The 23,626-nt window shown below is 39.9% G+C and overlaps 1 protein-coding gene across 5 annotated transcripts in view; it reads left to right on the top strand.

Moving 5' to 3' along the window:
- ST3GAL1 (ST3 beta-galactoside alpha-2,3-sialyltransferase 1) overlaps positions 1–23,626 on the top strand; it is a 117,202-nt gene that overhangs the window by 47,939 nt on the left and 45,637 nt on the right. The window contains exon 1 of one of the 5 annotated variants that reach the window (XM_074202530.1): positions 23,319–23,424. The exons of the other annotated variants lie outside the window; for them this stretch is intronic. The gene's annotated coding sequence lies outside the window, so the exon portion shown is untranslated. Of the gene's footprint in view, positions 1–23,318; positions 23,425–23,626 lie in introns of those variants that run through there. 5 annotated transcript variants of the gene reach the window in all.

Below are 23,626 nucleotides of genomic sequence, written 5' to 3'. Positions count from 1 at the left end.
CTGAAAAGGACAAATGAGGAAGCATACTCCCTTTTCTTGGTAGAGAGATGAGAGACCAAGGTGTGGAATGTCCCATGGGATGTCATATGTGGCTTCCATTTAGTTGGTTTAACTTTAACTATTTGTGCCTGAGAGTGCATTAGATCAAATTTGAATTTGGTCTTCCCTGCCTGATCTAGAGCCCACCCACTGCTCTGTTTCACAGTAGTAGACTAAATTTTGGAAAGTCAGAATGTCTGAGTTCAAATTTTTCAGCTTCTAGTATTTCAGTTTAATTCAGCAAACATTTACCAAATTTATGCTAGGCACAAGATACTCTGTTAGAAATTAGGAATGTAAAAGCTCAAATAAAAAGCTGTATGACCTTGAATAAATCATTTACTTTGTGTGTCTCAGTTTTCTTAACTGTAAGATAGAAAATCTCCCAGAGTAAGTGTGGAAAATGTACTTTGCACACCTTAGTCTATAGAAATGTGAATTTTTATGACATATTTTTGCTTTACTTAAGCAAAGCTTTGGTTTTCTTAGACTTTGTAAACAATTGTCACTTCCCCCTTAAAAAATAACTTCTCTAAGTCTCAAGGACCCACTTCCCGGATTCATTTTTTTTTTTTACAAAAACTCTATACTTGCTGTTTGGAATGGCTTCCTCCTCTCCATTCCATATACTGTCTGTACCTCTAGACATTGTGTATCTATCTTTCAAGGACCAACTAACTCAAATGCTGGCTGCTCCAGGAATCCCTTTCTGATTCCCAGCTGAAAGTGCCCTCATCCCCTTTTGATTGCTTCATTTCTTTGGATTCCTCCTACACAGGCATTATAATTGACTTTGGTTTTGATTTTACAAGTGTTCCCTTCTCTTCACTACCCTCTAGGGCAAGTGCAAAATTCAAGTTCCTTCTCTTCACTACTCTCTAGGGCAAGTGCAAAAATTTACAAATCTCTGTAGCTTTCTCTAATACCTCATAAAAATATTCTGCACATAGTAGGTATTTTCATACATTTTTATAGAATGTTGAACAGATAAGTTTCAGTAAACCCAAATAACCTTGATGCACTGTGCCCAGGATTTTAAAATTTATTTGTAGATTTTTGAAAAACCCTTGAGAGAAGTATTTGCTGCCCCAAACCCTGGAATCTATCAAAAGGATTTAATTCAGTCGATAGATAATAATATCATAGCTTTGGGGGGGGGGGGGGATTGTTGTTTTCACTTCTTTGTCCTCTATCTTCTGTAGCTTGAAACACTTCTGTTTACCACTTAAAATTCTGTTTCTAAAGGTCACTTAGTGTTTACCTACACATACAGTTTTAGTCACTTAGGAAAGAAAAAATAATTGAGAAAAGATCTCTCTTTGGACTCTTATGCTTCTCCCTATTTCTTACATAACTAGCCATGATTTCCCTTGGCATTCCTGGTCTGCCTGCAGCTTACATCTGCTACCAAAGACCACAAAATCTTCCCTGAAGCAGAGAGAAATCACTGGTCAAATCCTTTTATCCCATGCCTATGTAGGGTTGGCCTGGGGCAGAAGTTATAAAGTTAGAGAAGCTTGTCTTCTTCATTCTTGGGGGAGTGGAAAGCAAGAAGGACCAAGATTTGGACCTGGCTTCATAGGAGCATACAGGGCTGTCCAGTTCAACTCCCCCATTTTACGGATGAGGAAACTAAGTCCTAGAGAGAAGTAAGTTGGTCAAGGGCATGTAACAAGTGGCAGAACTAGAACATGAAATCTCAGACCTAGGCTTATTCTATTATCTTATATTACCCTATCTTGCTGAAAGAACCTTTTGTCATTCTCCGCCCCCTTCCCCCCAATATACAGGAAAACATTATCTAACCTTCTGGGAAAATGAATGTTAATAATGTCTCTCATTTCCTACCACAGACACCCTCCTCTGCCCATTCTCTTACATATTTTTCTCTGATAAACTGGCTCTTTAATACAATAAATGAAAAAAAATCAGAAATTCCTGAGATGGTGATGATGATGAAGATAGCTTAATTAGTTACCCTTCCCAAAGAACACTATTGCTAATCTCTTGTTGCAAGAATCCTTTGCAATTTCCCTCCCCCCCCAACATAGCCATATTACTTAAACTTCTGGGAATCAAATATTGACATCTCCCATTCCCACTACACACACACACACACACACACACACACACACACACACACACACATGCACACCCCCTTCCTGTACCCATGCTCTTATATATATATATATCTTTGAGCAACTGGCACCCCAGTGCAATAAACCAAAGAATGTAGAAATTTAAGAGATATTAATAAGTAATAATAATAACTTAATGAATTAACTTTCCTAAAGAATACTTGAATTTAGTAGGATCTTTCTGATGCTTCAATCCAATGTACTAAGCATTTTGATAATTTAAGACAGGCTAGAAGGGGAGATTTTTTATGTTGGGAGAGATGGTACTTTAGTAATTCCTCAAAATATACCTCTTTATAGGACTTCTTAGACTAACTGTAGAAATCTAGCACCAGATTTATGAATGGCCACAATGGACACGATGGCTCATTGGTCTTCAATATCCTCCACAAAAATGAAGAAGAGAGCAGTGATTGAAATCTCTAATCCTGCCTGAGCTCAGCCCTAATTACATCCAGCATGCATTTTTCCTATGCTGTATTTGATGTGAGATGAAATAGATGGACAATAAAATATTTATTGGCTTTAGATTTGACTGGCGCCTCCACATTAAAGCTGTAAGAAACAACACCCTGTCTGGATTCTACATTGAAAAGACCATTGATGGGGCCTTAATGAGATCGAAAAGGCAAAAGAAAGAGCTTAGCCTTCTTTGCCTTTCTCTCTTTCTGCCAAGCCAACCAGCCAGGGCCCCTTGAGGAAATTAATCCTTAATGGATTGAATAACTGATCTTGAGCACCTGGGTCCTTTCTACAAGTGTAGGTCTTTTGGTGTTGCACTGAAGAGATTCTGTGAATTTCCAACTTCTCCTAAGCCACCTCCTCAGTCATATTAATGGCAAAATCATAGAGAAATAAGTGCTAGGGATCTTACAACCAGACCTTAAGGGTTGGAAGGAAACTGAGAAGTCACCTGTTCCAACTTCTTCATTTTATAGTTGTAGAACTGAGATTTAGAGTGCTGAAGGATCATTCCCAAGGTAAGATTCAAACCCAACTTCTCTGGCTTCAGAACCAGTCCTCTTTCTCCTGTGCCCAGATTCCAAATTCAAGAATTGAATTATCCAAGATCACTTTGTGACTTAGTAAAAGGAACTTGAATTTTGACCTCCTAGATTCCAAGCTAACATGCTTTCTATGATATTGCATCGCTCGGGTGAAATTGGAACAAAAGAGATCAGAAATTCACTTTGATCTAGACCATATCTATTCCATTCTGGATCATACTTGGTAGGAGAGGCAGGCAGGTTAAGTTCAGGAATAGTGTCAGATCAGAGAGATGGGGCTACCTGTGTGGTCTGATTTGACCATGCTATGGTGCAAAGATGCCTCTCCTCCCTGTCTGATGGAGAGCCTGAAGCAACCATCTTTAGAGTCACTATGGTATCTTTATGTCTCCACAAGGTCCCTGCTAAAGATGCCTAGGTTGGAAAGACAGGGTGAGTGAGGAAGGAAGCACACTATCAGTAAAGAGGGCTACCTAAAGTTCTGTCAGCTTCCATTTCTTTAAGGCTGAGCCCTGACCAAAGAGATCAAATCCAACTGTCACCATTCAGCTGCTCTAGCCAGTGATATCTGGCAAGGGCAAGGTCAGACTGACCCCCAGAGAATGAAATGAACCCTTGAAACCTACCTCCCTACAGCAGTTGTGTTGAACGTCAGCCCGTGTAATTTGCTACCTCTGGAAAGTTTAGCATCTCTCAGTTATCCAACTGCCTCTTAGGGCTCTCATATTTCCAACATTTTCTTGTGACTATTGGGTAGAATTGTGGCTTTCAAAAGAATAATTTGTTGATGTATAAAAAAGACTCTGAATTTCAGTTCAGAACACCAAGGTTCAATTTCCAAGGATGTTTCCTTTAAGTGATGTGACCCAGGACAAGTTTATTGAATTTAGCTGAACCTCATTTTCTTCCGCTGTACATGGGAACAATAGTTGACTTTTCTTACCAGTCTAATGCATATATCTAGTAAGATTATGTTTTAAAGCATCTTTTAAAAATTCTTGAGGCCTATATAGGTAGCTATAAGCTATTTTTATTACTTTATTTGGAAAGAAAAAAAGGAAAGAGAATTTTTCCTCCCTCTTCCCTCATTCCCTTAGATAGTAAGGATTAAGGACATAGAAAACAAAGCAGAGAATTTTCTCTCTCCAAGCCCTCCTCCCTACTTGTTAAATTGAATTATAACTCCAAAGAATGAGAGCATAAACCCAAGCTCATTCTATTCCCCCCCCATTCTCTGTTCATGTCAGCTGGATTCGATTTCATACCAGTTGTCTGCTCGATAACCTTATGTGTTTCTTCATTGCCCTCCAAATAATTCAGTTCAATAGACATTTATTAAGCATCTAGTGTGTGCAAGAGCCTGGGCTTGGTACCAATGGTGATTTTTTTTAAGATGAATAAGCCTCTGCCCCTGTTCTCAAATAGCTGAAAATATGGTAGGATGGGGGAAATTCCAGCATTTGAAGACCTCAATAAGTTATCACCATCACACAGTGTATCTAAATCCTCAGCACAGTGCTTTGCATAAAATAGGCATTTACGAAGTGTTGGTTGAACTGAATACTACCCACTGCTCTATCCTACCATACTGGTAGTAGGAAAATATTTGTTGGTATCTCTGCCCCAAATTGTGGAAACATTAATTCAGTAACCAGTCTATATTCAGTGATGGAGAAACAGACATGAAAAAAGTGATAATCTATATCTTCAAGCAATTTATAGTCTACTGTGTATGTGTGTGTGGGGGTGATGGTTTATAATATGTAGAAAAATAATAATACTTAGAAGAGAGTGATAGAGGTAGAAAGATCAAGATTAAGTTTTCAAGGGAATATGGGGAGGGAGAGAGAACTTTGGGAGAGGGGTGGAGAATGGAAGGTCCCAAGAAAGGCCCTGCTTAAAGCCATCAGGGTGGTAGGTAACTGCTGTTTTTTTCTTTCAAGGTCACCTTGATAATTGACTATTAAATAATCTTACTCTTCTGGGACTTTGGTGAGGATGAGAAAACAAACTATGCAACAGATTTATGGATTCCTTTAGAATCAAGAAGTAAAATCATAGAATATTGACATTAGAAGGGAACAGAGATCATTCATTCCATTCTTCCTCATATGCACATGAAGATAAATTTATTTGGCTATGATACACATCCAGACAGTAGCAAGAGCTGAACCCATATTTCCTGATTCTCAGTCTTTTATTCTTTCCCTCTACAGCATGCTGTCCCCTAGGAGAGGAGATAGATTTCTGATGTCTTACCTTGACCCAAGGAGAAAGGAAAATAAGTACCAGGTCAAAAGTATGGCTAAGGAAATATTCCATCACTTATTTTTCCTCTTAAATTTCCTCTTAGCCCATTTTTTTAATCAAGAGCAAGGCACAAACTGGAGTAGGAAGCTTCCTTCCAGAAGGCATGATGGTGGAGGATCTGAAGCCAGCAGCTGGGTTCAAATCTGAGCTCTGACATTCAGCAAATCACTTCTTCTCTCTCTCTGGGCCTCAATTTATTCATTTATAAAATGATGGAATTGAACCACAAAATTGTTCAGTTCTCCTATAACTCTCAAACTCATGATTTCTTTTTTTCTGGGCTGTAAATATAATTTATGCTCACCCAAGGCAGAATGTCTATTTATAATTAACAACCCTGGCGGCTGGGTCATATCAATTATTAATTTTTTAGAAGTGAGTACATTCAGGTTGCTTCCCCCCAACTCATACAAAGCATAGGGGTGGAAACCTGGAAAGAAAACTCCAAGAAAAGCAGAGAAAGAATCTGAAGGAGGTCGTGACACCTCAGCAAAAAATCTTTCTTTCTTTTTTTCCCCCCTGCTTAACAGGCCTTTTGGGTGACAGGATAAGTCGGAGTATGTCAGCCTGTCCCCTAGGCCCTTTATGTTTGGCAGCGGATTCAACAAGCTGATAATCATCTCTCTCTTAGCAACTGAGTCAGTGTTGGTAGCAGCTGTTAGGCACCTCAATAGTGTGGCTCCAGTTCTCACAGTCTTGCCAGGATGACCGTCTGGGGTTTGGCTTGGCAGGGAGGGAAGCACAAGGAGGAGAGAGCCTCTAGCTAGTAGTGTTTGCCAAGGCATCCTCTGCCCCTGAGTTGAATGTCTCTGCTGAAGCTGCCTATGATATCATGATAATAATAGGCTGCAAAACTTACAGTTATTCCCAGAAGTCTGGACAATGACAAGTACATAAAACTTCATTCATTCTTTCAACAATATGACCAGCCCCTTACTATGTGCTGGAAGAGGATACAAGGATAATAATTCAGCTCCTATTGGACCAAGTCTGGGAAGGCCCAATCCCTGTCCCCAGATAGTGATGTATGGAAGAAGATGTTCTATTTAATCATAGAATTAAGGAGTCATAGACAATCAGAACTGTAAGGGACCTTGGAAACCATCTGGTCCAATCTCTACCTGAAGCCTGATGCCCTCTAGAGCACCCCAACAAGTAGCCAAGCTGATGGAATGGAAGCTTCTTGAGGACAGGGACTATTTCACTTTCTGTCTATGTAGCCATAGCAGTTATAAAAATGACACAGATAGATGCTGAACCAATACATGTTTGATTTATTGCATGATCTAATCTCTGCTTAAAATCCTGAATGACAGGGGTTTTAACCTAAAGTGGTAAGATAACTAACTGGCTTAAGGCTACAGAGCTAGTTAATAGAAGATATCACCTAGAACCAGATTTGCCAATATTAACTCACTATTGTCTGAACTGTACAAAAACAAACAAACAAAAAAAAAACCCCACTAGGATTGTAGTCAATAGACATATCCTGGTTTGGAGCTCTCTGCTAACAGTCTGTGTGAGCCAAATTTTTAGGACGTGAAAAATTCAGTTACATTCAATAACTAGTTAATAAAGCACCTATTATGTTTGTGGAGAAAGACAGGACAACATAGTCTATAGAAGACTTTATAAGGACCCTGGAGTAGCTCTCTAAGACAAACCAGGTGTACATTTGCATTGTGGAGGGAGTTTCCACAATGGGGGTTTCCAATTCTATGAACTTTTAGGTTTCAGATCTTCTAAAAAATGTGCAAAGTACTATGCCTTAGTGGAAACAATCATACAGAAATGTAGTTTCTTTAAAAAAGCTTATAATCAAGACTTGTATATAAGTACTATAATAAAAGATAATGAAACTGATACAGAGAAAATGTTGTGAGAAATCTGAACAGGAATTGATTATTTCTAACTGGGTGGATTAAAGAAGGCTTCAAGAGGATGTAGCTTTGGAAATGGGCCTTGAAAGATGTGTAGTTTGTCAACCAGCCAGTACTCAGGGTTAAGAGTTCCAGATATAAACAAGGAGGTAAGAAAAGGGCAGGATAAATTTGAAAAGAGTGGGTGGTCAGTTAGGGCAGTTGCACAGTAAGGGGATGAGTGGCAAGATAGAAGGGTCAGGTGATTTCTTCAATCCCTTCTGGTGCTAACATTCCATGACCCAATCTCTAGATCACATTTTTCTATACTTATCCTCAATCCTCACTGACTCAGAAACTAAGGACATATTTAACTAAATTATCCTAAACATCCTTTATTTATTTGTTTAAAAAGAAGTCATCTCGGGTTTTTTTAGGCATCTTTGTCATCTCTTGGAACATCGCTTGTCAGACTCATAGGGATAAGCCTATTAATTTGCTGAACCACTAACTTTCATCCAAGGGCAGTCAGGTGGTGCAGTGGTCAGAGTACTAGCCTTGGAGTCAGGAAGATGAGAGTTTGAATCCAACCTCAGACACTTGCCACTGCCACTTACTAACTGTGTGACTTTGGGCAGATCACTTAACCCTGATTGCCTCGCATCCAAGGGGCATCTCCAATCATCCTGATTCATATCTGGCCACTGGACCCAGATGACTCTAGAGAAGTAAATCAAATTCATGTGATTGTCATGGTATCACTTCCCTGAAAGCATGGTCTTCTTCAAGAAAGAAGGCCAGACATCATCAACTCTCATCCTAAATTCCTTGGTATCCCAAGAGGCAGTTGAACCTGGCATCAAAAAGAACTGGGTTTCAATTCTAACTATGAAACTCATTAGCAGTGTCTCCATGAAATCACTTAACCACTTTTTGGCTCTGTTTCCATCTTTTGTAAAATAGATAATATCTTACTCCTAGGAGTTTTTCTTCATAGAACTCTTGTGAAACTCAGTTGAGATAAAGAGTACTTTGAAAGCTTTAAAGCAGCTTAAAAATGTCATTTGTCAGTCAGTCAACTGACTCCTACTGTATACTAGGCACTCTATTTTTTTGTTTGTTTTTTGGCAAGGCAATGGGGTTAAGTGATCAAGACAAAGCTAAGTAATTATTAGGCTTCTGAAACCGAATTTGAACTCAGGTTCTCCTGACTCCAAGGCTGATGCTCTATCCACAGCGCCACCTAGCTGCCCCATAGGCACTGTATTAAAAGCTTATTATGTTATGATTGTGTCAATACTTTAAAAAATCTATGATTTCATCAATGTGGGTACACTCTTCATCAACAGTGAGCTCAAACAAACTCGTCATGCTTAGAGACAGCCTTCCTGAACTATAGGCATACCCTGGAGATACTACAGGTTCAGTTCCAGACTATTGCAATAAAACAAATATTGTAATAAAGCATTACACTAATTTTTTTGTTTCCCAGTGCATATAAAGTTATGTTTATGCTATACTTAGTCTTTTAAATGCGCAATGGTATTATATCTACAAAATGTGCAATATCTTAATTTTAAAATGCTTTATTACTTAAAAAGTGTTCATCTGAGCTTCAGTAAATCTTTTCTTTTTGCTGTGGAGGGCCTTGCCTCAATGTTGATGGATGCTACCTGATCCTCTGATATGGTTGAAGGTTGGGATAGGGGTGGCAATTTCTTAAAATAAGACAGTTAAGTTTGCCACAACAATTGACTTTCACTTGAACACTTTGAGGTCACTGTAAGGTTTTTAATTGACCTAATTTCAGTATTATTGTGTCTCAGGGAATAGGGAATCTTGCTGGTCTGCGCAGTCAGAACATGCACAACATTTATTGATTAAGTTGGGTGTAGTTTGTGACTCCTCAAAACAATTACAATACTAACACCAAAAATCACCGATTGCAGATCACCATAACAGACATCATCATCATTATCATCGTCATCATAATGGAAAACCTTGAAATATTGTGAGAAATACCTAAATGTGACAAAAAACACAATGTGAGCACATACTGTTGGGAAAATGGCACAGATGGACCTGCCCATAAACCTTCAATTTGCAAAAATGCAAAGTACAATAAAATGAAATCTGCCCATACACTGGAAAACAAAACAAAATGAAAGCAATATTTAGTGAATATCCTGCTAGTGATGAGTCTCTTCTCCAACAGAGAGTCTTTAGATAACAAATTCACCCACTATGTTTCCAGTCCCATATTTGAAGGGGACTTTATGTTGATGAGACTTTTTTTTTTGCAAGGCAATGGGGTTAAGTGGCTTGACCAAGGCCACACAGCTAGGTAATTATTAAGTGTCTGAAGTTGGATTTGAACTCAGGTACTCCTGACTCCAGGGCCAGTGCTCTATCCACTGTGCCACCTAGATGCCCTTGGTGAGACTTTTCAGAGCTTTTAACTCCTAGAATTCTTAAGAATCCAGGGTGACTTCAGGCTACTATAAAATATTAAGTAAGACTTAAATAGAGGATTTATTTATTCACATTTAAAATAAAGATAAAGTTGATATATACTCATATATGATAATAATAAGTTGCCAGTTGTGTGACTCAGTCTCTACAGTGAAAATCTGAAGGAGGGGAATGTTTAAACTTCCTGAAAAACAATCCATGTGTGATTAACCTGCTCCCTGTCAGATTTCTCCTCATTTGCTTTCGGTGGCAGTTATAGTGGCTTCTTTTGCTTAGTTCTATGAGTAGGAGGATACCAGAAGACTGTGGCAGAAAATTGGGTGAGAGGTGGCATCCTACAGTAAAAGAACCTAATCTCCAATAATAGCTACTATGTTCAGGGGAAAAAAAATAGACAAGCATTAACGTCTGGCACAGTGAATGAAATCTTTTGTATTCTTACAAAGCCTACTTGTAGGAAAAAGGTCCACCACAGGGTGCATAATCCATCCATTTCAGCTTCATGCACATCGAAGGACAAGTTACTCAAAGGTCCCAGTCATTTTAAGGTTGCCTAAGAAAGTCTGAGTGATGATAATTCTAAGATCCTTTTTTTCATTGTTAGATATCTTTTACATTCTCCTATAGAGCATCCGACAAACTTTTTTCATGCTTTCAGCCACAGCTGTTGAACAGCTGTAAAAATTGGGGCTTTTTTTTTTTAATAGAGAAGGAAATCTATGCTCCAGAGATGATTCACAATGACCTGGCTTTCATCTCTGCTTTCCAGACTGAGGAGTCTAGGAAGTAAGAGAGAACTTTACCCATTCTCAGTGGTATCCAGTGAAAACAGCCTCAAATCTCCCTTTTTTAGACCGGGTAACCTCTTTTAATTCCAGGTCTTCCTTCTGTTAATTCTTATTTATCATGTACATAATTTCTATGCATTATTTTATATAGTTGTTTGCATGTTGTTTCCCCCATTAGATTCTAAGCTTCCTGAGGACAGGTCCAGGCTCCTGATTATTGATTGACTTAAGATCAGAGGTTCCTATCATTTTTGTCATGCACCTTTTGGTAATCTGGTCTCCTTTTACATGACCACTCCCTAACTCATAATTTATTTTGCAGGGGGTAGGGGAAACATTTAGGTGATATAGTGGATAGAGCACCAGCTCTGGAGTCAGGAGGATATGAGTTCAAATCTGGATTTAGACATTTGACCCTTACTAGATGTGACCTTGGGCACATCACTTAACCCTGACTGCATCATATCCAGGGTCATCTCCAGTTGTCCTGATTCGTGTCTGGCCACTGGAACCAGATGGCTCTGGAAGAGAAAGTCCCCCTCACTCAAATCCGGTTCACATGCTTGTCATGGCATCACCTACCTAATATCATGGTCTTCTTCAAGAATAAAGGACAAACATCATCATTTTTTAAATGTGTAAATTAAAATACAAAGAATTGCAAAGGAAACTAGTTGAAATTTTAAAAAATTAAGTTCACAAATATCAGGTTATTAAGTCCTTTTCTAGAGAAATATCAATATTAACATCATATCACATTAATTTTACAACTGAAGGTTTTACAAAGTGCTCTGCACATACTATCTTATTTCTTCATGACGTTATGAAATAGGTGCTGGTAATTTACATTTTCCATACAGGAAACTGAGCATGAAGCCTAGATTTAGAGGTTAAAAAAGGATTTAAAAGTCAACTAATTTGACCCCCCCCTTAATTTTTACAGATGAGGAACAGACCCAGAGAGTCTTAAGAGGCATGCCCATGGACCCACAGCTAAAGAAAAGCCGTAGTCCATTGTACTGTGTTGCCTCTTATATAAAAACCTCATAGAACTGTTGTTCAGGTTCTTTTTCAGTTGTATCTGATTCTTGGTTTACCCATTTGGGGTTTTCTTGGCAAAGAGACTAGAATGGTTTGCCATTTCCTTCTCCAGCTCATTTTACAGATGAGGAAACTGAGCTAACAGAGTGAAGTGACTTGTCCAGGGTCACGCAGCGAATCAGATTCTGAGGGCAGATTTGAATTCAGAAAGGTGTGTCTTCCTGACTTCAGGTCCGGCACTTTATCCACTGCATTACCTAATTTCCCTGTGGACTGCATATACTTAAGAGTTTTAAGACAACTATACGTTCTCAAAATCAAAGTGACCCTTCCCCCACACACACACACTCACCTTAGAATGGATTTGTCTTCTGCTAAAGGTGATCAAAGCCTTTTGGGAAATGCCACCAGTGGGTTTGTGAAATCCCTAGGAAAGAGCCATATCTACAGTACAGTGAATCAACCCCGCTAAGAAAGGGCTGTCCTTGGACCCTGCTCTTTGAATAGCTCCACATTGCTGGTGACTGAGCAGCAGTTCAAGTACCCAGTCATCCATATAGGAGGGAGCTGCCAAAACTTAGTGCTTAGATTCCCATTCTTACTAACAAAGAAGATTAGATTTATTCTGTCAAAGAAGAATTTAAAACAATAAGGAAATCTCAGGGAGGTAGATTGTGGTTCAAAATGACAGGAATTCCTGTAGAATTGCTAATAGCACTATTGCTTATGTGTTCTCTCATTTGATTCTCACAGCAACCCGGGAGGTAGATTCAGTTATCTACTCCATTTTCATATGAGGAAGTTGAGTCCCAGAAATGTTTTCTGACTTATTCATGCTCACATAACTAGTGAATGGTCAAGGCAGGATTGAAACTTTGGTTCAAATTCTAGTTATAGTCCTCTATCCACTAAGTCACCCAACTAACATGAAATCTCTCAACTAATTTATCAACAAAATCTTTAAGCATTTTTCTCTAGCTCTTCTGTTCATCAAGAAACTAGGTAACTATCTGTTGAGGCTGTTTAAGAAGGTACTCCTACAAAGGCATTAGGGTTAGCCTCTCTTCCTTTATAATTCAAAAATGCTGTAGTTGCTGTTTTTGTTGTTGTCATTCAGTTGTTTCTTTTGTATCTGACTTTTCAGACCCTCTTTTGGGGTTATCTTGGCAAAGATACTGCAGTAATTTGCTATTTACTTCTCCAGCTCATTTTATAGCTGGGGAAATTGAGGTAAACAGGGTTAAATGATTTGCCCAAGTTCAAACACTTAGGTGTCTGAGGTCAGATTTGAACTTGTGAAGATGAGTCTTCCTGACCTCAGGTCCAGTACTTCATCCAATATACCACCTAGCAGCCCCCAAAGATAATAAAACTCATTAATATTTCTATTTTGCTATGAGGTATTTAAAGGACTTTCCCCACATATAGTAGGGATACAGTGAGATAGGTAGAGGAGGAATCTTTTTTCGATTTTACAGCTGAAGAAACTAAGTTATTAACTCATATGACCTAAGAAAAATCATTTTTTCTTTCTGAACTAAAATTTTTCTTATTCATAAAGCAAGGGAGCAGCATTAGTTTATTTTCTAAAGTCCCTCTCAGCTTTAGTGTTCTGTTGTCTTCAGTATTCTTAGTTCTCTTGGAATGCTGACATTCTATGTCCTTAAGGTCCAGACATTCGATGTTCTTTTTTTCTAATAGTCTGTGTTTCTAGATCCATTTATTTCAGTTCCAACATTTGATGTTTTAAAATTCTTTATAGTTTAGTCACATCCAGATCTGATATTCTTACATTCTCTATTTGGGGTTCTTATATTCTGTGCTCTTAAGTTCAGTTCATGGGGGGGAAGTTCATCCCAAATCACCTGTAGAGAGTGTAGGTGGCTTCTGAAAGAAGTGACATCCAAGTCCCTGTCACAGTCTTGGCAGTTCCTGGGTTGGATATGCATCTCCCTAACAGGAAAGCCACAGGGAATCATACAATTTTAGAAGTTGTTCAACAGTGGAACCCAAAATAGTTTCAGATTCCTAGCTTTGTATTTATTCCCAGAATAATTTTTCTCCTTGCTCTCTGTAATTTCTTTTCAGTCCTTTGCAATCAACTCTTTCAAAGCTCATCTACACGCATGAGACTGGAGGCCTGATTTCCTACTAGAGCAATTAATTTTTTTTAATGGAGAAGGGGATTCGATCCCTCATGAAGATCTCTGGAGAAAAAGTTTTATTGGAAAATATTCTGGACTGAGAAGTGAATTTTAGCCCCAACTCTACCACTATTTGTGTATGGCCTTCACCAAATGACTATAATGACTAGGGATCTCAGTATCCTCAGCTGTAAAAAACGACAGAGGTTTTTGACTATTGACAATCTGATGGAGTGGGAAAAAATAATTAATAAGCAATCAAGATGGAAGAGACCTGGATGCTAGTTCCAGCTGTATCATTAATTGATTATTTGACCCTGAGGACAGAAATGTTGCAAATGTTATTTCATTCAATCCTCACATAGGTTCTAAGAGGCAAGGGCAATTATTATATCCATTTTACAGTTGAGAAAACTGAGGCTGACAGAGATTAACTAACTTTCCATAGGTTCAAATAGCTGGTGTGTGCCAGAATCTGGCTGTCCTGACTCCAGGCCCTGACCTCTATCTGCTGTACCACCTAGCTGCCTCCTACACCTTGGGCATATTACCCCATGGCTGCCAAGGAGTTGAGCAGAGATAATCTATCTTCACTGACATTCAGTTTTTCCTTTGTAAGGATAATAAATTCCTTTTAGATCCTTGAAATCACAAGCTCTCCTCACTCCCTACCACAAATATACATATTATAATATAGATGTATATATTCATATATCTACATGTGTCTATGCATGTACAAATATATGTGTATATGTAGGTATTATATACTATACTACACACACACACACACACATACACATACACATACACACCGGCTGTCTCATGGTGTTATTACTAGGAAAGTGTTATATAAATGTATGCTGTTATTATTGTACATAGTGGAAACTTAATGTGTTTGAATGAATGAATGAATGACAGACTTTTGTGGAGTCAGGAAGAGAAGATCATGACAAGCTGGAATAATCTAAAGGTTTCTTGGAAGTGATAAAATTTGAGTGAGGCCTTGAAAGCTTATAATTTATCTGCCAACATTTATTAAGCACCAATTACATGCTAGGTAAGGAACTAGGAATTCAGAAATGCAGACAAAAATGAAACATCCCCTACCATGACATTCTATAGATGGAGACCATGTATATCTATAGTTGGCCTACAGGATCAATTATTGTAAGAAAAAATGGTAATTTAGAGAGTTAGAGACTAGTAGATAGATAGATAGATAGATATTAGAGAGAGAATAGAAAGAGATGATAGAGAGATAGAGACATGATAAATGATTTGTCTATACAGAAATAAAAGAGAAATGGGTAGATAGATGACAAGCATAGAGATAAACAGAGACATGGATGATTGTTTCAGATAGATATACATATACCCAGAGACACAGATAGAAAGATAATTTATTAAGCATTTATTAAATGACAGTTTACTAAATTTACTAAATGCTATGTTAAACACAGGATAAAAACATTAGAGAATAAGACAATAATTCCTCTCAAGGAGTTCATAATTTCATGGAGGAAGACAATTCATAAAAAAAAAAGAACTAGAAAGCATTTTGGAGGAACTAGAGTAGCTTCTCACAGTAAGCCAGGTGAGAAAGAAGAAGAGGAGAGGATGGAGATTGTAGGCATGGGAGCTGAAGCCTGGCTAGGGGCCTTCTTAAAATTATGATCCCAACTCAAGAGAGAAATGCCTCATGGAAGAGATCCCTGCAGGGAGGCAATGCGATCATGAAAGACGTCATGTAGGAGGTAGCATTTGAACTGAACTTTGAAGGAAACTAAGAATCCTTTATTGTTTTTAAATATTTTTCCCAGTGACATGTAAAGGCAAATTATGGGGTTAAGTGGCTTGCCCAAGGCCACACAGCTAGGTAATTATTACCTATCAGGATCTGAACTCAGGTGACACCTGACTCCAGGGGAGGTGCTGTAGCCACTGTGCCACCTAGATGCCCCTTAAATTCATTTTTTAAAAAAATTTTGAGTTCTAAATTCTCTCCCTTCTTCCCTCCCTTCCCCCCCGAGGTAGCAAACAATTTTTTGATATAGGTTATGCATGTGCAGTCATGCAAAATATATTTCCATATTAGTTATGTTGTGAAAGAAGACAACAAAGAAAGATAAAACATAAAAGAAAATAAAGTGAGAAGTAGTATGCTTTGATCTGCATTCTAACTCAAATATTCCTTTCTCTGGATGTGTATAACATTTTCTATCATGAATCCTTTGGAATTGTTTTGGATCATTAAAACTAAGAAGTTTAAGAGGTAGAAATGAGGAGGAAGTATATTCTAAGCATGGGAAGGGGAGCAGGGGACATGACTTGTGCAAAAGCATCTCAAGAATTTGTTAGAGTAATTAAAGAAGAATCACTTATTAATAAGCCTGGAAAAGTTGTTTGGGGCTACAATGCAAAGGGCTTTGAATGTCAACAGAGGATTTTGTGTTTGATCCTAATGGCATTAGGGAACCACTAGAGTTTATTGAGTTAGAGGTCTTCTACGGTCAGACCTGTGCTCTAACAGTACCATTTTGGCAGAAAAGGTGACTGGATTGAATAGAGGAGAGACCCTGAGGAAGGACACCAATTAAGAAACTCTCAAGATTTCGGTGAGAAGTGTTGAGTGCCTGAACTTGAGTAGTGACTGTGTGAGTAGAGAGAAGGGCATAGGTGTAAGAGATATTGTAGAGATGGATCAACAGGACTGATTGGATATGTGGAGTGAGGAAAAGCAAAGAGTCAAGGGTGTTTCAGACGATGGGAACTTGAGTGTCCAGGAAGATGGGGATACCTTTAACAGACATTTTGTTGTTCATTGTTTCATTCGTCTCCAATTCTGTGATCCCACTGGGGATTTTCTTGTCAAAGATACTGTCATGGTTTGTTATTTCCTTCTCCAGCTCATTCAATAGATGAGGAAACTGAGGTAAATCAGGTTGACTTGCCCAGAGTTACAGAGATTGCTGGATTTAAACCCAGAAAGATGAGTCTTCCTCTCGATCCACTGTTCCACCTAGTTGGGTTGTTTGGAGGAAAAGATAAGTTTTTTTTGGGGTGGGGAACAACATGAGTTCAAAGGTCTGTAGGATCTCCAGAAATGGCCAGCAGATAGTTGGTGTTGGGAGAAAGCTTTTAGGAATGAGTCTGGAACAGAAGTCATAGATGAAGGAAAAACTATAGATTCTCTTGGTTAACAAGATTCTGCTACCATCATTTTGATTGTACTGCTGTTTAGCAGTTGCTGAATCCCATACTTTCCCATTTTCAAATTAACCAAATTTGACCCTTCTCAGATTCAACTACTAAACTTGATTGGTCTAGACTTCTTTGTATATTCATCATCCCTGGGTGTATAAAAATGACACTCATTTGTTTAAAAACAAGCCAAGTGGAACAAGATGTTTTTTAAGCATTGCATTGATGAAGGGAAAGAATCTTGCAAGTACAACCAGAGCCTTTCATTAAAGACAAACAGCTCTCCTCCATCTCGATGCCCTCCACAGACTCTGCCCTATGAAAAAGCATCTGTGAATTCCCGGGGGCTAAAACAGAGCCTTCCCAGTGGTTGTATCATCACAGGATTTCTTAAGGGCTGAAACAGAAAACCACATTCTTGCAACAGCTAAGGCAGAATTGTATAGTGGGAAGCTCCCTAGACTGAAGGCAGACATTCTCTGTTTTCAATTATGCCAAAAGGAAACCAAAAGACAGAAAGATATTTGGAGCTCCTGTTTTCTCCCCTCATAAGACACTTTTACTGGTCAAGGTCCACCTGGATCATCAAAGCATTTAAAGGAATTGGTGAGTGTTGGCTGTGTGATGGAATGAAAACATTAGCCCAGAAATCAGGAGAATAGGGTCCAAATCTTAGCTTTCTATTTATTAGCTATTTATAATTACTTTCAGCAAGTACTTGAAACTCCCTGGACTTCAGTTTCTTCATTTGTAAAATGCAGATAACATTACTTTCTACCAGCTATTCTAATGGGGTGGTTATGTATGAAAGGGCAACATAGCAACATAGGCTAGCGGGGTGACTGTCTTATCTTGCATTTACTCTCTTTGGGACTAAGGGGAGATAGCTAAAACATTTCCTCTCCCACCCCTGTTCTCAGGTGAATCCTTAACTTGAGCCTTCCTCTGGCTCCCCATTATAATAGAAAGAGAAACTTGGGTTCCCAAAGCCTATGACAGCAGAATATAAACTGGACAGGTTGCAAAGTTAAGGTTTAGCAGTAGCTTTGGTCAAGGTAGCTAAGTTGATCGAGGCTCCTCATCATCAAGTTGAGCACTAAGTGATTCCTACCTTCTAACCAAGGCAACTCAGAAAAATCATTTGGTAAGGCAAGGAAGGGTTTTGATCTCTGTCAAGGAAGGGGACGTTTATTCCCAATGAAATCACATACCAATGGCTTTATTAAAGAGAGTGGGGCTGTGTGCAGGTGTTAAAAAAACAAAACAAAACTGTGCTAGCCTCAGAGTCTCAGGATCCCTTGTGAGTCTGGAGTATGCCCTCTTCTAAGATGCTTTGATATACTCGAATCCTTTTTGTGAATAGCTTTTCTCCTAGCTCGAAAAAAAAATGAAAATATGCCAAGCTCTTTCCCGTGTGTTTCTAATATATGCTAATCTTGTTTCTATAAAACACTTATCTGAACTCCCAATTCAAATCCCCGACCTGTGCTTCAATGAAATCTTTCTTCTCTGCAATTCCTGCCTTCCCCACCCCCACCTCCTTACCCCTCCTCCTTGCCTTCCACTATCACCTTGGCAAACTCATCAGCACTAAGAATTTCCACTCAGCAAGCACAGTGATATCACAGCTGTTTCTGCCTCAGATATGAAGGACCATCCCCTCTCATCTCAAATATCCCCTTCTTTCTCTCTCCCTTTCCTATTCCTTACCATCTTTCAAAGCAAATCCTTTTACTTTTTTCCTTCCTCCTCCATAAAGCTTTCCAATAGAAATTATATTAACACTGGCCATTTGATCACAAACATAGTTTGGAGAGTGGGGGAAGAGAAGTGAAGGTTAATATAGATTTAGTATAATATAGTAGAAAGCATGCTGACTTTGGATTGGAGGACCCAAGTTAAAATCCTCCCTCTGTCTCTGTGTGCCCTTGGTCATTTATGATTCCCGGGCCTCAGTTTGCTCATCTATAAAATGAGTTTGGACTTGATGGCCTCTGAGGACCTTTCCAGTTCTAGATCTCTGATCCTCACCTGAAGATCTTAGATTTCTCTTGCTTTCTTATCTAGAGCAACCTAAAGAAATAATATGACAGGGGAATTTCTTCTCTTTCACAATAATCTTCTTTTGATGATAGATACAGGGACCATGCCAGAAAATATAGATGCAGAGTGGTCTAGCCTGAGGTCCTTCCTGATTCAGCAGCCATCCCACCTCCAACCCCATTCACTATCACCACAACCACCACAAAGAATCTGAGTAGCTCAGGATAATTTTTGTTGTTCAATCCTTTTTCTGCCATGTGCAGGGTTTTTTTTGTGTGTGACCACATTTAAGATTTTCTTGGCAAAATATGCTAAAATGGGCCATCTCCTTCTTGAACTCATTTTTTCAGATAAAAAAACTGAAGCAAACAGGGGTAAGTGACTTGACCAGGGTCACCCAGTTAGTAACAGTGGCCAGATTTGAACTCAGAAAGTAGAATTTTACTGACTTTAGGCCTATTCTATCAACTATGCCACCTAGCTGCCCCAGGACAGTTTCACAGTTACTTCAATCCCTGCCTCCCCACCCCAAGATAGAGAGAGAAGCATCTAAGAAAAAAACCTCTACACTCTGCAAGATGAAAGATCCTTTACCTATAATGTCCTATAACTTCCCATCCTTACTAGATCTTTAAGTGAGACTTGAAAAGCAGCCAATGAGAGCACTTGCAGTTAAGACACTGGAATGTAAATCACTTAAGAGTCAAATGAAAGCATGATTCTGTGCATTGTCTCTTCCCCCACCTCACTCCCATGCCCTCAATTTCTCTCTTGTCCTCAGACACAGCTTGCAAAATTATAATTGTAATTACATGATAGGCAAGATTTCAGTCAAAGATCTTCTGTGGTTTCTGTCGTCTTTTCATCTAGGTGACTTAGTAGACAGAGCACTGAGTCTGGAGTCAAAAAGATCTGGGTTCAAATATTGCCTTGGGTACATCCTAGGTTTTTGACAAATGAGCATGTCACAACATTGCTATCTACCTCAGTTTCATCAGCTTGCCAGCAAAAAACAAAAAATACCCCTCCAAAACACAACATGGCAATGGATAAATAAATGGGTATACCCAGAAAGTTACTTCATCCACAGAATGAGGGTGTTGTTCTGGATAACTTCTAAAGTCTCCTTTACCTCTTGCTGTTATGACTTTCAAAAGTCCATTTCTCTGGACTTTATCTTCCTCTTCCATAAAAATGAGAGAATTGAACTAAATAATTTCAATGATCTTTCCTAGTTCTAATATCCATGATATATTCTCTAACATTTTATACTCTGTGTTCTAACATTCTCTATTTGAAGGTCTCTTCCAGTGAGAACATTCTAGGTTCTACATTCTACCATTCTCTTGGGTTTTCTGAACACTAGTTTCAAATGTTTCTTCTAGCTCTATTGCCTATAAGTCTTCTTCAGTAATTAAAAATAAAAAAAAATACTTGTTCTGTAAATGAATGACTCCAAGTCCCTTATCTACTCCATCCTGGGCTCCCATGCTTCCCAGCTCCCTGAACCACCACCAGAATCAGCCCTTGCATTTAAATTTGCATTATAAGCCCCTGTTCTAGATTCTCAAGGAATGGCATGACAAAATTTGGCATTTGAAGGGAAATAGTTTTGCATGCACACCTACAGCATGCCTTTTTCTTGTTCTTCTAGCATTTTTTGAATCATTATCCTCATCCCATACTCTCTCTCTCTCTCTCTAACCGTCAAACCACCATCACTTATTTCACATCTAAAAGTACTGAATATGATTAGTAATCCCTTGTTTAATTCTGGTCCTTAATCTAAAAGATTTTCTCTGTATGTCTTGATAGAAAAACAGATAATGATCCCAGTATGAGATATGTTTTGCTGACTTTTTTCCCAATTCTATCAAAAATCTGATAGTAATATAATAATAGTGTATCTATTTATATGCACCAATCTAAGGTTAACAGAGGGAGGCTGGATAGTACAGTGGATAAACTTCTGGGCCTGAAGTCAGGAAAACCTGAGTGCAAAACTGGCCTCAGACACATATTACCTGTGTGACCCTGGGTAAGTCACTTAACCCTGTTTTGTTTCAGTTTCCTCATCTGTAAAATGAGCTGGAGAAAGAAATCACAAACCATTCTAGTCTCTTTGCCAATAAAACTCCAAATGAAGTCAGAAATGACTAAACAACAGCTAAGATTAACAAAGCTCTCTTTGTAAAAACTGTAATTGATGCTCTATTTTGAGGATCAAATGAGATCTTTGTAAATCACTTAGCACTGTGTCTGATAAATAATAGGTGATATCTAATTATTATCTTATTATTTCCCTTCACTGTCACTTTTCATTGATTCCACAAGACTAGAATCTTCTCTTTTAACAAGTCCAGTGAAGCCAAATACATCAGCACATTGCTCATTTCTGTTAATGTAGACCTCATTCCAAACCTTTAATCCAATCATGCTTCACCATAAGTCCTCCCGAAGTCCCATTAGTCAGGCAGTAATGTGTGTAAATATTAGGATGCTCTTTGTAAATATGAGGAGGCAGACCCAGGGCAATTAAGTGATTTATTCACAGCTACATGACATAGGGGGGGTAGGGGGAGGAAGGGAAGGGATTCATTTCAAAAAGACAAATATATACATATATATAGCTGTGCAAGAACAAGAAGTAATTTCTCATTTCTAGACTTTGGTTTCATTTGTTAAATGAAAGGATTAGACAAGTGATCTCTTCCAGCTCAGAAATATTCTGAGAATGCCTGCTTCTCAGATCATGGGTAGGTAACATTTAGGTCACTTAGATTTTTGATCCAGACTTGTAATTGTATCTGTGCTGGGAAATCCCTAGTGTGAAAACTCCCTCTACTGGTGCAATTAGCAAGAAGGTTCTGGGGCCTTGTTTGCATGATTGTGGGGCTAGGATGTACCAGAGACTGGATGCGAATGCTGCTATGGTGTTGTTCATTTAGGCATATGGGAATGACTTTTCAAACACCCAGAAGACATAGGAGGAGGAGGAGGAAGAAGAAAGGAGGAGGATGAGAAAGAGAAGGAAGTGGGTAGAAAAAAGAAGAGGAGAATAAGAAGGAAGAGGAGAAAGGAGGAAGAAGAAGATGAGAAAATGTAAAGAACAAGAAGCAAGAGGAGAAAAGAAGAGGAGGAAGAAAAAGAAGAGGAAGGAGGAGGAAGAAGAAGATGAGAAAAATGTAAAGAGGAAGAAGGAAGAAGAGAAAGGAAGAGAAAGAAGAGGAAGGAGGAGGAGGAGGAGTAGGAAGAGGAAGATGAAGAGAAAATGTAAAGAGGGAGAAAAGAAGAGGAGGAAGAAAAAGAAGAGGGAGGAGGAAGAAGAGGAGGAAGAAAAAGGAGAAGGAGGAAGAGTAGGAAGAGGAAGATGAAGAGAAAATGTAAAGAGGGAGAAAAGAAGAGAAAGAAAAAGAAAGAGGAAGGAGGAGGAAGAAGAAGATAAGAAAAAATGTAAAGAGGAAGAAGGAAGAAGAGGAGGAATAGGAAGAGGAAGATGAAGAGAAAATGTAAAGAGGGAGAAAAGAAGAAGAGGAGGAAGAAAAAGAAGAGGAAGGAGAAAGAAGAAGAAGAGGAGGAAGAGGAAGATGAGGAAAAATGTAAAGAGAAAGGAAGAAGAAAAGGAAAGAGGAGAATGGAGGAGGAGGAAGAGGAAAAAGAAGAAAGAGGAAATGGAGAAGAAGGAAGGAGGAGGAAGAAAAAAATGAGTAGCCTTGTATATAAGCCCCGTAGCCTGATAACCAAAGGTCTCCGAGACTCCACCAACCCGCCGCGGAATTAAGCCAGCCTTCAGCCGGAATCCACCCGGCCCGGCTCAGCGGGAGAGTCGCGCGCGTCCGGAGCCGAAGCCACCCGCGGGCTCCTGGGGGTCCATTCCGAGGGGTGCCCGGAGCACAAGGGCGGCCTGCCGAGGCCCCGCCCCGCAGAGGCCACGCCCCGCCGAGGCCACGCCCCCGCCGAGGCCACGCCCCCGCCGAGGCGCCCCGCCAATAAGAGCCCCGCTCCTCCGCCGCCGGAAGGAAGCGCGCATTCGTTTGGCGCCTACCGCGTGCTCAGCTCGTGGCAGCCGCGGTCTGGTCCATCTTCACGGCCACTCCGAAGGGAGGCGCCGCGGTGCCCCGCGATGTGCAGAGGAGGGAGACGGAGGTGAAGGCTGTCGGCCAGAAAGTCCCTGCGGCGGATGTGGGCTCCGGACTTTGACCGGCAGGAGCGCGGCCGCGTGGCCTCGCCATGGCGCCCACCGCAGCTCCGCCTGGGCCCGGCAGGGGGCGCCCGAGCTGGGTCCCGAGGGAAACCAAGGAGTTCCGGAGTCGGAGAAGGGAGCTTCCTGCGGGGCAGCCCCCGGGACTCAAGTGTTTCCTGGGTCAAGAACAGTCTAGAAGGTCAGTTTGCCTGGGCCCCGCAGAGAGTGGACAGTCCGTGGGGAGGAGGGGCGGGTCCTGGGAGCCGGGGAGACACTTTTAGAGAGCGGGTGGCCCGCCGGGGCAGGACCCCCCGGGGTCAGGGCCCGAAGCCCGGAGTGGAGGCCGGCCTCGGGCGAGGAGGGGAGGGGGGCTTGGGGCGGGAATTAGCATATGCTAATAG

The sequence above is a fragment of the Macrotis lagotis genome, chromosome X, assembly GCF_037893015.1.
Source record: "Macrotis lagotis isolate mMagLag1 chromosome X, bilby.v1.9.chrom.fasta, whole genome shotgun sequence".
NCBI lineage: Eukaryota > Metazoa > Chordata > Mammalia > Peramelemorphia > Peramelidae > Macrotis > Macrotis lagotis.
The sequence above is the reverse complement of the archived record's forward strand: the minus strand, read 5'-3'. Positions and strand labels throughout refer to the sequence as shown.